Here is a 12774-nt window from a genome sequence, read left to right on the forward strand (position 1 = left end):
TCTCATATCATAGCTTTAAAATCAAAATGCCAAGTGAAATTCTGCGACCCATTAATATTTTATCATAGAGTCATAGAGTCATAGAGTCATACAGCACGGATAGTGGCCCTTCGGCCCATCGTGTCCGCGCCAGCCATCAGCCCTGTCTACTCTAATCCCATATTCCAGCATTTGGTCCGTAGCCTTGTATGCTATGGCATTTCAAGTGCTCATCCAAATGCTTCTTGAATGTTGTGAGGGTTCCTGCCTCCACAACCCTTTCAGGCAGTGAGTTCCAGACTCCAACCACCCTCTGGGTGAAAAAGTTCTTTCTCAAATCCCCTCTAAACCTCCCGCCTTTTACCTTGAATCTATGTCCCCTTGTTATAGAACCCTCAACGAAGGGAAAAAGCTCCTTAGTCCTTATTTGATTCATAAGGCAAACTATTAATGTGGACATCAGTCTCAATCACACATATGCAAAGATCCAAGAGTTTCAAGCTAATTGTTCCCTATGTTGTAATCATTTCCATTACACAGATAATATTTTTTTAAATCTCAATTAAGCTGAGTTGGCACTTTAAAGGTTCAAGAACCAAAACAGTTGGGCCACATCAGTAGCAAGCTTGCATTAGGCAATAAACCGTGCAAAAAAGAAGCAACGAGATCCTAATGAGTTTTTTTTTTATTCGTTCACGGGATGTGGGCGTCGCTGGCAAGGCCGGCATATATTGCCCATCCCTAATTGCCCTTGAGAAGGTGGTGGTGAGCCGCCTTCTTGAGCGAGATTTTACAACTGAGTGGCTTGCTAGGCCATTTCAGAGGGCAATTAAGAATCAACCACATTGCTGTGGGTCTGGAGTCACATATAGGCCAGACCGGGTAAGGGCGGCAGGCTTCCTTCCCTAAAGGACATTAGTGAACCAGATGGGTTTTTACGACAATCCGGTAGTTTCATGGCCATCATTACTGATACTAGTATTTTTAATTCCAGATTTTTATTTAATTAATTGAATTTAAATTCGCCAGCTGCCGTGGCGGGATTTGAACTCATGACTCTGGATTTTAGTCCAGTTGATCTAATACATGCCAATAACAAAAAGTGATGCAACATTTACTACCAAAATAGGACATTTCTTCTGTTGGGTACAGTGTTTAAGGACTAGGAGTCAGCCACCATTTATAGTGAAGGGAAAATAGGAAATTTAGGCAACATGTTTTTGGTACGCGAAGAATAGGATTGTGGAATGAATTATCGGCAGGGGCTGAGGAACAGAAAACCATGGCAGGTTTTTAAAAAAGACCAGACAAATTTTTCTTAGGAAAGGGAATTAGAGGTTTATTAGTTCTAGAATCATGGCAAGGAAGGGTGATTTGGAAGTGTAAGCTAGATGGATAAATGGTCTTCTCTTGCCAAAACATTATGGGGATGGGGCGGGGGATTTTCAACTGCCAGCCGCCTGTTTCTTGCTCAAAACAAGCGGGAGGTGGTTTAAATATGCAAATGGTTGTAGGACCTTGAGTCCAGTTTTCATGGAGAAATGGGCGAGCATGTGAAGTGCAAACGAGTCTCAGTTTTTCCTAGGTGTTAAGCAGCCTAACCTGGAGGCCGCTCAGAAAAAGTACGTTTTTGTTTTTTTTTTTAAAAATAGATTTTTGTGGGGCTAGGAGGAGCATCAAAATCTTCCGGCCTGTTGCTGGCCCTTTCTTGCACCCCCACCCAGCCCGGATCCGATCTCTCCACCACACCCCCCCCCCCCTCCAAAACAGACCCTCTCTGTACTGTAAACTACTGAATAGTGGCTTATTGTTCATTGTAAGATGTTAGCCTTAGCCCAGTGGTTATGGGCTCGAGGATGAGATGTTAAGCCGAGGCCTTCTCAGGTGGATGTAAAAGACCCCATGCTATTTGAAGTGTCCCACCCAGTATCTATCCCTCGACCAACATCACTAAAACGGATTATCTGGTCATTATCACATTAATGTTTGTGGGAGCTTGCTGTGCACAAATTAGCTGCAGCGTTTCCTACATTACAACAGTGACTGCACTTCAAAAGTACGTTATTGGCTTTAAAGTGCTTTGGGATGTCCCGAGGTAATGAAAGATGTGATATCAATTCAAGTCTTTTTTTCTTCCTATCACTAGTGTCTAAGTCTTGACAGATGGGTTTGGCAGGCTCTTTTACCATGGTGAGAGTGGGCAGTGGGGAGAAGCATTAAAACCAAGTCCAAACCTGTTCACACATTCGCATTTCCAGCAGGGGTCACTGGATAATCATCAGGATCAGGTAAACCTGACCATTTTCCTCTTCCCTAATCCTGGGCACTTAGGTCAATTGTAATGCCCGACTCCAGCCCCTGTTGGGACCTAAGTTTTAATCAGACAGGTGAAAGGTTTCTTCTTATGTTGACTGAATCCTCATGAAATGAGTTCAGCAAGTCTGAATCCAATTCCAAACCAGCCCAATGGAGAGTACAAAACTGCCCATAATTTGGAACAATTATTTTTGACAAAGGGAGGATGTCGGATTAGAGGTGGGAAAAATAAAAAATGCTACAATAATGTAATAAGAGGTGCCTTTCTGAAGATGCTGCTCAAGCTCTGAGTTTCGGTGTCACTGCAGGGCATCTGCGAGGCTGAGACCTATGTGGATAGCACATTTCAGGACGTGGTCACCCCACAGCTTAAGAGAGTGTAGGCAGAGAGGGATTGGATGACTGCCAGTCAGACAAGGAGGATCAAGCAGGTTGTGCAGGAGTCCCCTGAGGGGCATCTCGCTCTCTAACCAGTATTGGTACGGGAGAGGATTGCTCTGGGGAGTGCAGCCGGAGCCAAGACCATAGAATCATGTGCAGCTCAGCTGTACAGGAGAGGAGGAGAAAGGTCAGGAGAGTAATAGAGATAGGGGATTCTATAGTTAAGGGAGCAGACAGGCGTTTCTGCGGCTGCAGACATGATTCCAGGATGGTATGTTTCCTCCCTGGTGCCAGGGTCAAGGATGTCACTGAGCAGCTACAGAATATTCTGGAGGGAGAGGGCAAACAGCCAGAGGTCGTGGTCCATATTCGTACTGATGACATAGGTGGAAAGAGGGATGTGGTTCTGCAGGCAGATTTTAAGAAGTTGGGAAAGAGATTAACGAGCAGAACCTCAAAGGTAGTAATCTCCAGATTACTCCCGGTGCCAGGCACTAGTTAGTACAGAAATAGGAGGATAGAGCAGATGACTGCATGGCTGGCGAGATGATGCAGAAGGGAGGGCTTTAGATTCCTGGGACACTGGGACCAGTTCTGGGGGAGGTGGGACCTGTACAGGCCAGATGGGTTCCACCTCAACAGAGCTGGGACCAATATCCTCGCAGGAAGGTTCACTAGTGCTGTGGGGGGGTGCTGTTTAAACTAATTTGGCAGGGGGGTGGGCATCAGGATGTAGCATTGGAAAGGAGAAACAAGGTGCACAAAGGATTGGGAGAGAAAGATAGCACTAGAATAAGAAATAGTACAGTATTAGGTGGGATCAGACTAAGAGAGAGTACAAGAAAGTCTAAGATTGGTTTACAGTGCACATGTGTAAACACAGGAAGCATGGTAAACAAGGTTGGTGAGCTGCAGGCGCGATTAGCCACATGGGAATATGATGCAATAACGGAGACCTGGCTCAAAAAAGGGCAGGATTGGGTACCAAATATTCCTGGATACAAGGTGTTCAGGAAAGATAGGGAAGGAAAGAAAGGAGGGGGTGGTGGCAGTATTGATTAAGGATAATGTTGTAGTGCTGGAGAGAAAGGATATCCTTGAGGGGTCAAGGACAGAATCTATTTGGTTAGAGTTAAGAAACAATAGAGGTGCTATTACACTACTGGGTGTATTCTATAGGGCACCAACTAGTGGGAAGGATATAGGGGAGCAAATTTGCAGGGAAATTACAGAGAGATGCAAAAGCCATAGAATAGTGATAACGGGGGATTTCAACTATCCTAATATAGACTGGGATAGTAATAATATAAGGGGCAAAGAGGGGGAGGAAATTTTGAAGTTTGTTCAGGAGAACTTTCTTGACCAGCACGTTTCCAGCCCAATGAGGAAGGAAGCATTGCTGGATTTGGTTTTGGGGAATGAGGCGGGCCAAGTGGAGCAAGTGTCAGTGGGGGAATATTTCGGGAACAGCAATCATAGTATCATAAGGTTTAGAATAGCTATGGGAAAGAACATGGACCATTCTAAAGTAAAAATACTCAATTGGAGGAGGGCCAATTTCAGTGGGATGAGAACAGATCTGGCCCTGGTAAACTGGAATCAAAGATTGGTAGGCAGAACTGTAATTGAACTATGGGCGGCCTTTAAGGATGAGATGGTTCGGGTACAGTCTAGGTACATTCCCACGAGAGAGAAAGGTAGGGCAACTAAAGCCAGAGCTCCCTGGATGACAAAAGAGATAGAGAGTAAGATGAAGCAGAAAAAAGGGGCATATGACAGATGTTGGGTTGATAACACAACTGAGAACGAGGCTGAATATCGAAAGTTCAGAGAAGTGAAAAAGGAAATAAGAGGGGCAAAGAGACAGAATGAGAATAGACTGGTGGCCAACATAAAAGAGAATCCAAAAATCTTCTGTAGGCATATAAACAGTAAATGGGTAGTAAGAGGAGAGGTGGAGCCATTTAGGAGCCAAAAAGGAGATCTACTTATGGAGGCAGAGGGCGTGGCCGAGGTACTAAATGAATACTTTGCGTCTGTCTTTACCAAGGAAGAAGATGCTGCCAGAGTCTTAGTGAAGGAAAATGTAGATGAGATACTAGATGGGCTAAAAATTGATAAAGAGGAGGTACTTGAAAGGCTAGCTGTACTTAAAGTAGATGAGTCATCAGGTCTGGATGGGATGCATCCTAGGTTGCTGAGGGAAGTAAGGGTGGAAATTGCGGAGGTACTGGCCATAGTCTTCCAAACATCCATAGATACTGAGGTGGTGCCAGAGGACTGGAGAATTGTGAATGTTACACACTTGTTCAAAAAAGGATAAACCCAGCAACTACAGGCCAGTCAGTTTAACCTCGGTGATGGGGGTACTTTTAGAAACGATCATCCATGACAGAAGTAGCAGTCACTTGGACAAGTGTGGATTGATTAGGGAAAGCCAGCACGGATTTGTTAAAGGCAAATCATGTTTAACTAACTTGATAAAATTTTTTGATGAGGGAACAGAGAGGGTAGATGAGGTCAATGCGGTTGATGTGGTGTACATGGACTTTCAAAAGGCGTTTGATAAAGTGCCATATAATAGGATTGTCATCAAGATTGAAGCCCATGGAATAAAAGGGGCAGTAGCAGTATGGATAAATAATTGGCTAACTAACAGGAAACAGAGAGTAGTGGTGAATGGTTGTTTTTCAGGCTGGAGGGAGATGTACAGTGGTGTTCCCCAGGGGTCGGTACTAGGACCACTGCTTTTCTTGATATATATTAATGACTTGGACTTGGGTGTACAGGGCACAATTTCAAAATTTGCAGATAACACAAAACTTGGAAGTGTAGTGAACAGTGAAGCGGATAGTGATAGACTTCAAGAGAATATAGACAGGCTGGTGGCATGGGTGGACACGTGGCAGATGAAATTTAACGCAGCAAAATGCAAGGTGATACATTTTGGTAGGAAGAATGAGGAGAGGCAATATAAACTAGAGGGCACAATTCTAAAAGGGGTTCAGGAATAGAGAGATCTGAGGGCATATGTACACAAATCGTTGAAGGTGGCAGTGCAGGTTGAGAAAATGGTTAAAAAAGCATATGGGATCCTTGGCTTTATAAATAGAGGCCTGGAGTACAAAAGCAAGGAAGTCATGATGAACCTTTATAAAACACTGGTTCTGCCAAAACTGAAGTATTGTGTACAGTTCTGGGCACTGTACTTTAGGAAAGTTGTGAAGGCCTTAGAGAGAGTGCAGAAGAGATTTACTAGAATGATTCCAGGGATGAAGGACTTTAGTTACGTAGATAGACTGGAGAAGCTGGGGTTGTTCTCTTTGGAACAGAGGAGGTTGAGAGGAGATTTGATTGAGGTATTCAAAATCATGAAGGGTCTAGACAGAGTAGATAGAAAGAAAATGTTGCCATTGGCGGAAGGGTCAAGAACCAGAGGACATAGATTAAAGGTGATTGGCAAAAGAACCAAAGGTGATATGAGGAAAAACTTTTTTACCCAGCGAGCAGTTAGGATCTGGAATGCACTGCCCAAGGGGTTGGTGGAGGCAGATTCAATCATGGCCTTCAAAAGAGAACTGGATAAGTACTTGAAAGAAAACATTTTGCAGGGCTACAGGGTAAGGGCGGGGGAGTGGGACTAGCTGGATTGCTCTTGCATAGAGCCAGCACGGACTCGATGGGCCGAATGGCCTCCTTCCGTGCTGTAACCTTTCTATGACTCTATGATTTTACGATAGATTAACCTGTGCTGTGGTAATCTCCTGTGGAAGTGTTTGATGTTTCCCACATCACATAAAAAGTGGCAGAAATATTCAGTTTCCCGACACTGAACATTTTGATGAGAAAAAAATTGTGTGTGCCTTTATTCACCAGGGATTATTAGCCAACAGGTTAAATGCCATGCTTATAAAGCAGCAATCATCATTTAAACTGTTTATATAAATCAGCAGGTTTCTATTAAGATGTTAATTTTAAAATTGTGTTGCCATTATCATGCTCCCACTTGCTCACCCAGGGGTGACCAGGTTCTAGGGTTGCCATCTACTTTACTCATCGACAACTCTTCGTAGTTTAATGCATGACTACACAGTAAAGGCACAAACTTACCATTAATGAGAGTTTGGGCTTCTATTTGCCAGAAAAAAGCAGCGTTTATCCTGATTTTAAGAAATCATAGCCCAATTTTTTTGGAAAGTAAAATCTATCTTCAAAATGGACAACAGTGATCCAGGATGCAAATAAAGTATTTTATTTTTTAAAAAAGAAAAAGAAGATAGATTTGAAAGAAAAAGAAAAGATTAAGTTAAAATTAAAAAAATAGGAGAATAAGTAAAAGGAGAAGAATCATACAGCACAGAAGGAGGCCATTCAGCGCATCATGCCTGTGCCAGCTCTTTGTTTAAATTCGTTCATGGGATGTGGGCGTCGCTGGCAAGGCCAGCATTTATTGCCCATCCCTAATTGCCCTTGAGAAGGTGGTGGTGAGCCGCCTTCTTGAACCGCTGAAGTCCGTGTGGTGAAGGTTCTCCCACAGTGCTGTTAGGGAGTTCCAGGATTTTGACCCAGTGGCGATGAAGGAACGGTGATATATTTCCAAGTCAGGATGGTGTGTGACTTGGAGGGGAATGTGCAGGTGGTGGCGTTCCCTTGCCTTTGTCCTTCTAGGTGGTAGAGGTCGCGGGTTTGGGAGGTGCTGTCGAAGAGTTGCTGCAGTGCATCCTGCGGATGGTACACACTGCAGCCACAGTGCGCCAGTGGTGAAGGGAGTGAATGTTTAAGGTGTTGGATGGGGTGCCAATCAAGCGGGCTGCTTCGTCCTCTTTGAAAGAGCTATCCTATTATCCCCAGGCCCCTGCCCTTTCCCCATAGCCTTGCAATTTTTTCCCCTTCTGGCATTTATTTAATTCCCTTCTGGAAGTTATTATTGAATCTGCTTCCACCACCCTTTCAGGCAGTGCATTCCAGATCATAACAACTCGCTGCGTAAAAAAAGCTCTCCTCATCTCTCCTCTGGCTCTTTTGCTAATTACCTTTTCTAATTATAATTAAAGAGAGAGAGAGCAGAAGTGTTATCACAGAAATGAAGTTACTTCTGCTATTTGAAAAGCTTCATTACTGTAATACTACTATTTAATTCAGTGCCACAGTGTGTGCACCAAAAATGGGCAGCACAGAAAGCCTGCAATTTCTTTCCATCTGCCCATTTTGTAATACATTAGAAGTTCAATTAAAGCTGAAGTATTTCTTTTTGGAATAAATAGCTTTAATTGCATTGTGCATTGCTGACTAATCTGTAATGTATTGGAGATAAATGATACCCCACCTGGACAGGAAAACTGGCAGCAAAACCAAAACTTATCAAGCACAACACTGTACCGAACATGGCTTCTTTTTAACATTGAGCATTATTTTGTAAAGAGTGTGTTTCTTTTGACCTAATATGGAAACATTGCCTTGCTGAAAAACTATGATTAAGTTAGGTCACCATCTGTACTGGGAGTTACACTGATTTATTGACGCTGAATGTTTAGCTCAAACTTCTCGAATGGAAAGAAAAAAGTGTCAGGAAGTTGTTGCTTCAAAATGGAAAATCAAAATTGGACTGAATTGGATGTGTTGGCACAGTTCATGACATTTGAAAGTTTGGCAGCCTGACGAATGCGCACATGTTTCATTAGCCTGGTTCATAAAAAAACACTGACATCACAATGTTATGGTCTTAATAGTGGAAAAACGTTGAGATGAGATGCCTCACAGAAATTCACCAAAAAAATGATTCAGTGCAGACTTGAAGTTATGGGCTCAACTCCACCCAGCTCCAGCTGTTGACTCTACATAGGAAGGACTCTCTGACTTTGGCAAATACCTTTTCCTCTTCTGTGCAATCATTACTAAAGCTGCTGTATGCTTGTTGCACGGTAGCTACAAAAAAGTTACAAAGTGATGGAAGTTTCAACACATGTCATTAATCAGGAATGACAGGACAATTGGAAACCCCAATCAAAATACATAGGCCATCTGCCATTTCTGTGCAGGAAGATGAATGAATTGAGTGCTCACTCTTCAATAGAAACTAGGAGGCAGACATGAAGATCTGAAACTGGAATTGACAATACCTTAATGTTCAGTTTTGCAGTTATAGATTTCTTGTTACTTTAGGCTTCTTTTGGACTCCAAATCCACCTCTAGTTGTAATAACATAATTCTGTACAATTCATTTCACATTTTGCTCAAGAAATGTACAGAAGAATTTTTCTGATGTGAATGGCCTTTATAGCATAGCCACTTAATACAGACTAAAAATAGTAGGTGGAAAAAGGTACATATCATTATACGGAGAGGCCACTTATTAAGTATTATTCGTAGATGTCAGTTTCCACAGCACGACGATGATTCAAGTTTCAACCTGCAATTTGGTAACTATCGATCAACAAAGACTATGGGGGCAATTTTAACCCACCACAGGATGGGTGGGACAGTGTCGGGGGGGTTAAATTATTAAAAATGCGAAACCCGACCCCAACCCTCCCCGAACGTGCCTACCTCCCAGTCTTACCATGGCAGGTTGAGGGTTGGCCGAGGAACCCACTCTGGAGAGGCGGGTCAGTAATTATAATATTTCAATGAGGCTGCATGCCTCATATTTTGTCAGCGATTTGGAATTAACGCCTCCAGCACGGGTTTGCTCAGGAAACCAGGCAACTAAAGGGAGGCAGGAACTGCCAGATCCAGCAGCTAAGTGCTTTTCCAACACTGCTTGTGGGCCAGGAGGAGCAGGAGTGCTTCCCCCAGCCCCTCAAGCAAATCTGCCACGATCTGCCTCCCTCCCCGCAATCGGCCGACCCCCCATCCCCCCCCCCGTGATCTCCACCCCCATGATCTCTACCCCTCCCCGCGATCCGATCTCTCCCCCTTTAGCTTTAACTCTGGCCTAGCAGTCGAGGAATGGAGATGTGGGAGTCTGTGCTTTTACTGGCTTCGCAAGAACTGTGGTAAATAAAATCAGAAGTGGCCATAAAACGGACGGCCGATCCAAACCCCTCAGTATCGCTGAGATTCAGGGAAACTCCCCGAGCTGACTGTTTGTATTTTGTTTTCAGCTCATGTACCATGACACTGGAGAAAAATATTATGGTAATAAGTCACTCAAACATGAGGAATAGCATTATTATTATAATGAGAACCCTAAAGCAAAAGAATTTGCATTTATTTAGCATCTTCTCATATCGTCAGGATATCCTGAACAGTTTACAATCACTGTTACTTTTTGAATTGCAGTGAGTACTATTATAACAACAGCTTGCATTTATATAGCGCCTTTAACGTAGTAAAACGTCCCAAGGTGCTTCAAGGAGCAATTATCAAATAAAATTTGACACCAAGCCACATAAGGAGATAGAGGTAGGTTTTAAGGAGTGTCTTAAAGAGAGAGAAGTAGAAAGGTTTAGGTAGGGGATTCCAGAGCTTAGGGCCTGGGTAGCCGAAGGCATGGCCAGCAATGGTAGAGAGATGAAAATCAGGGATACGCAAGAGGCCAGAATTGGAGGAAAATGTAGCAGCCAAATTTTGTAGAGCAAGGTCCCACAAATAGCAAATGAATGAATAATCATTTAATCTGTTTTTGGCCATGTGGGTTGAGGGAAGAATTTTGGCCAAGACACCATGGGAACACCTTGCTCCTCTTTAAGTAATATTGTGGGATCTTTTACATCCACCTGAGCAGGCAAGACTGGGCCTGAGTTTAATGTCTCATTCAAAAGATGCACCTCTAACAAGTTAGCAGTCCCTCAGTACCTAAACTACTTAAGACACCTATAACGCATTTTTGTGAGCTATAAATGAATATATAATCTGCAAGCATTTCCCTCCTATAATCTGTCATTTTTAATTTTACTCTTCTTACCTATATATTTCATTCAAACCTTCCCCACACCCTTTTTAATTCCACCTTGTAAATCACTTTCCCTTACCTTTTAGTACTTGGTCCTCTACTCCTCCCCAGGGCATATTTTGCCATAAAAGGATTTAATTGAAAGCCCAGAATCAGACAGGTTGAACCAGGAAGTACTGCTAAAGAGTGCGACTGGCACTCATAGGGTTAAAATACGCTTATATGCTCCTCATTCTGTGCCATTTTGTCCATTGTTTTTGGGAGGTCAACGTTTCAAGTTTCAATATAAAAAAATTACAAATGGCTTCTCCCATCTTGGCTTTTGTTCTATTTTAAAATGAGGTACAGTCAGTAATGAGAACCCCGATGGTTGTAGTTCAAATCTGATCCATTTCAGCTGCCGTTTTCAAACAGGAAAAGATTCAGCCCTCCAAGGTAAATCAGGACACAACTCTAATTCTTTAAGTGACAATTAACTACAGAACTGATGACCCCAGCTTTCTCTGTCTTCTGTCAGATGGCAAAGAACAAAGAATAACACGTGTCTGTCAGGATCTTAAGTCACTACACAGAGTCAATATCAACACCATCATATGGTCACGTGCAATCTTTTCAAAACACTAATTAACTCTATTTCAACAAGTATGTTTCTCGCCATTCAGTGTCACCTGTCACGTTTATTTAACAATGATTTCATCTGAAATATATCTGATTGGGTTTCATTACATCCCCAATTGAACATGGAAAATCCCTTTGGCTGAATTTGAATTGGGCACAACATTTAAATGGTAGGTTTGAGCAATTTCTCTTGATTGTAGTCCCGCACGTGTTTGGCTCATCTTGTGAGAGGTCAGCCAGGTGTCACACTGAAGATAGTTCTTGCATCACATGCAAACTAATCAAACAATTATCAATCAACCTCAATCATCCTCCTGTCAATCGTCGTAGTAGTAGAGAATCTGAGTGCAATATTATGTGTGTAAATTTCATTATAAAATTATGCAAAGAAATGATTGTTGTGACTGACCTGCCTTGACTTTTAATTCCCTAAAAGCTAGATGTAGAACCAAAACCACACTTGGATAAAAATGACATGAAATGAGGTATTGCCAGTTCAGGGAGATGTTATTATGTAAGGTGATTTTTTTTTCCTCTTTCTTGGTGCTCTTTAGTCTTGCAGCAAAACACGCTAATGGATTGAACTCCAGTTGCTAATAGGAACCTACCCAGAGCTCATCGTAAGCTCCTGCACAGCCTGGGTTATTCAGAAGCCTTTACCTGAGCTCAGCCCCTCAACCTCCTAATGGAGAAATGCGTGAATCTGCAACCTGCACAACAGGCCGACCTTGACATTTCAGATTAATTCCTTCTAAACAATACCTAGTCAATCTGCAATGTGTATGTGCTGCCTTTTATTAATGGTAACAAATCTGAAATTACAAAGGGTGTTTTGGGGTTTGTTGTTGATCTTCAAACACCACGGCCCCCGATTTTAACCCAGTCTGTCCGATGGGGTTTGTGGGGGGGGCGGGGATTAAAATCACATCTGAGGGCTCCATGCGCCTTTTCTTCAATTTTAACTTGCCTGCTTTTGGCTTCAGTTCAGGAGCTCACCTCAGGCTGGCCGGGGCCTTGCTAAAATCTCAAAGTGATGCGCCGATGACCTACCAGCCCCAATGCGATGGAGGCTATGCTTCTGCAGGCAGCATGTCACAGACCTTTGCAGCCTCCTGGGATAGGACCTGCTGGAGCAGGTGAGCATGCTTTGCCAGTGACCCTCCTGAATTTTTTTGTCACTGGATCCTTTCAGGCTGCTATAGAGGACATGAGCCACATACCACAGTCTGCAGGACACAGCTGTATTAGGCAGGTGACCAACACCCTATTTACCAGGGCAGAGCAGTACATCACCTTCCCCACTGACCTCAGCAGTCACCAAGACAGAGCTCGGGGCTTTTGTAGTGAATTCCTTATTTTGTGAGATTCTTGGACACTGGACGAAGTCAAGCAAAGAAAGTCACCCTCATTCACGGTAGTTTCATTAATCAAAGGTAATTATTTAATGATATTATCATTCATGAAGCAAAATCAAACCATACATATGACTTTCCTCTATAAAATCTCGTTATACACTTAATAATTCACAACGTTATTATGTAATGACTTAACAATTCATACACACATCAGGCAGATCATTAATACAT

The sequence above is a fragment of the Heptranchias perlo genome, chromosome 8 (assembly GCF_035084215.1).
Source record: "Heptranchias perlo isolate sHepPer1 chromosome 8, sHepPer1.hap1, whole genome shotgun sequence".
In the NCBI taxonomy this organism is placed as follows: domain Eukaryota; kingdom Metazoa; phylum Chordata; class Chondrichthyes; order Hexanchiformes; family Hexanchidae; genus Heptranchias; species Heptranchias perlo.